This window comes from Aplysia californica, unplaced genomic scaffold (assembly GCF_000002075.1).
Source record: "Aplysia californica isolate F4 #8 unplaced genomic scaffold, AplCal3.0 scaffold00370, whole genome shotgun sequence".
NCBI classification, from domain to species: domain Eukaryota; kingdom Metazoa; phylum Mollusca; class Gastropoda; order Aplysiida; family Aplysiidae; genus Aplysia; species Aplysia californica.
The window spans coordinates 704853-708208 of NW_004797640.1; positions in this window are offsets into that span (position 1 = coordinate 704853).

The following is a 3356-nucleotide window of genomic DNA, read 5'->3' on the forward strand; positions in this document are numbered from 1 at the left end:
AGTATGTGTAGATCAACGGGTACTGTAGAGTTTCAATAACTTGCTTTTGTCTTTACCGTAGCCTTCCCACTAGATCAGGGTACACGTTGACTCGATTGGTGTTATTATACTGGACCACGGCACGTGTGGCCCAGGTTCGACTCCCCAAAGAGGTTTATCTCAGCTTCGAGCTGATTGGTCAGCTTTCAGGGCTTTTTCACCCACTTGGCTGGGTCCAATCCGATATGATCAGTAACATCGAGGATCCCATCTCTTAAATAATTCCACAGTATTTGCAAAGGTGTTCGAAGTATAGTACACGAATTGGAGGAGACGCTCAACAGGCAGCAGGTGGGTGGTTGGTGGTTAATATGCTCTGGTGTGGTTTGCTCCTTCTCTTCTATCAAACAAGTATCTTCTTTATCTTTCCTCCTTCAGTTTAAAAAAAAATGTATGTTACTCTCTGGGAACACTTCTAATCTTCGGCACCACTTATTGGACCTATTTGTGTTGCAAGTGACGTCGTAAAACTAATTTAAAACAAAAAAAGCCAAACTTCTATGTACATGTATGCTACTCTCTGAAAATACTTCTAATCTTCAGCACTTATTTTACCTATTTATGTTGCAAGTGCCGTAAACCTGTTATCGGGGGCTTTTGTGGTCTAGATGTTAAAGTGTTCGCCCCTCATTCAATAGATCCCGGGTTCGAATCCGGATATCCACGGAACATTTACTTCTTTAAACATTATTTTTCCTTTCACATCCTTTCCTGCTCTCTAACAATGTTCTGTCGTCTGCTTTCGTCTCCACTTTCTGCCCCGACACCCTCACTTCCTTTGCCCCCTCTGAGCTCCTGACTCTTTCTGCAGCCTTTCTACTGCTACTCCTTGGCTCCTTTTTACTGCTGTTAATCAGCCACACCTAGCCTCCTCGGATAAGGGCGAAAAATCTCAGAAGTCCCGTGTGCAAATTACGCACGTTAAAAATCCCTTGAAGGTCCAAAAGTGATAGGAATATGTTTTGGCTGCTACCAGGGAAAATTTAAAATTTCCTACAGGTTGAAACTGTTTAATGTGTCCCGCGCGCTCATATGACCTATGCAGTAGCGAGCACCGTAAAGCACTTACACCCCCCCCCCCCCAACAACAACACAAAAAATGTGCTCTTTTTTTTAAAGCCCAGCACTAAACCTGAGATTTGTGCTCCCCTGGGTAGGTAGGCGGTAAGTTTGTGCGTCGTGTCGTCTCCTCTCACACCCTCCTCTCTGAGCAGAGCAGGCCATCGATCTTGTGTCTGCAACAAAGGGTGAGTCGGAACTGCAAATTTGAGGCATCGTGGTGAAATCAGGCCCTCGTCAAAATAATGAAATCGAAGAAACCGACATTCTTCGTCCAATTGGAAATTTTTAACAACTAAGAAAATTGGCTCAACATCTTTTATGTTCATTTACGAACATAGATCTATTTCTGCGTTGCTTTTTTCTGAAATACGTAAGTCAAAAGCATAAAAAATGTATATTTGCAATTTCCATGTAGATCTATAGTAAGGGTTTAGAATTTACCAATCCTTGGCGGCAGTTTCCTCGCTAATTTGACCTCTGACACAAGGCACCCCCACCTTCTTCAGCTGCAAACATCTCGACTTCAGATGAAAATAAATGCCTATTTTTTTAAATATCAAAAGCAAGACAAAATGACGCGCTTTGAGATTACAACAATAACTCTAGATGTCCCCAAAACTGACGAGCGCCTGATTCCACAGTGTCGTGACACAAATGATCTTTACTTTCTCGAATCTCATTCCGAATAGATTATCTCTTAGCTTTGAGAGGCGCATTCAGATGTCGAAAAAACGGGTTTACGGAGGAAAAAAATCCCAGCCTTTTGTTTCTTGGAAGTAAGTTGGTCACGCGATGAGCTTGACTAACGTTATGCGCTTGTTGTCCCTTATTTATTTGTTACTGGTTTTGTAAATGAAATAACGGAATCTCAGGGGCTCAGTTGGACCCCCCCCCCCCCCTCAACCCATGGATGACATCATTAAGTCTAGGAAGCTTATTATAATATACTTATCTTTCAGAATAGGACACTGCCAGAAACCACAGAGGCGGGGGCGGGGGATCAGTCAGGACTGCAGACTGGACGAGACCAACCGTGGATCCCTTGCTCTTGTATGCACAGATTTGTGGCCCTAGCTTTGTGGAGCGCTGCATTGTCGAGGAGCAGCACCCTGCATTATGCGAGGGTTGCGATCTTAGTCTCTGCTCATCAACGACATTTTCCAACTGGGGCAGCACCTTTTGTACATACATGAAGTAAGAAGAAGTCATAGTACTATTACGTGGCTTGATGTCAGTTACTAAGGGACCACTGTACTTGACGAGGACAGTAAAGAATTTTTAAAAGCCTCTTTCTGCTTTGATATTCGGAAGAAAACCGGCAGGCCTATACATCTCCTGTCTCATTTACCCACTTGCGATGCAGCTGTTATTATGATAATGAATTCCAAAGGAAACAACATCGCTGCGACAACTACAATGACAAAAACAACAACCTCAACAACAACAATCACAACAGCAATAACAATAATACCACCACCACAAACAACGACAACAACAACGACAACAACAACGACAACAACAACAACAACAACAACAACAACAACAACAACAACAACAACAACAACAACAACAACAACTATAACAGCAAAAAGTCGGAGTATCCAAGTTATCTTCTTCTATAGAACATTCGCTACCCTTGAATTACAAAGTTATATATTCTGCTCAGTACATAGTTTTGAGAAATCTGAATTTAAAAACATGTCAAGCTTTTTCGAATGCAATTCTTTCAATATCTTGACAACGACTCCGAATAATTTCACGTTTTTGATGGAGCTGATGGAACATATTTTGGTTTCTGACCTCATGGTCTTAACTCAAAACGGCCAAAAATGTCAGTTAGAACTTTAAGGTAAGTGCATCGCCTAGTACCGCGGTGAACGACATACCCCCGGAATACACCCCTGTGAGTTGGCTATTCTACACACCTGCCCGTCATTGGCGGAAGAAGACAAATAAAATAATATTTTCATTCTGTGAGGCACGACGTTTTGTTACTAAACATCTGCGAACCTTCATTCTTCTGCCCCCACAGATCGGTATGTGTTTACAGTTGTATTTACAATGCTTTTTTGTGTCTTTTTTTTTGGCCATGCAAGATATATACAGCTAGTCTGCGACGTTATTTCGAAAATGAAGCAGATTATGCGTATATTATTGTCAGGGTTGAAAAGGCAGGGGGAAAACTTCTAGTAGGAAAGAGAAGGCATGACACAGCGAAGTAAACATATAGTCGTAACGGTATTTGTCTCGATGTC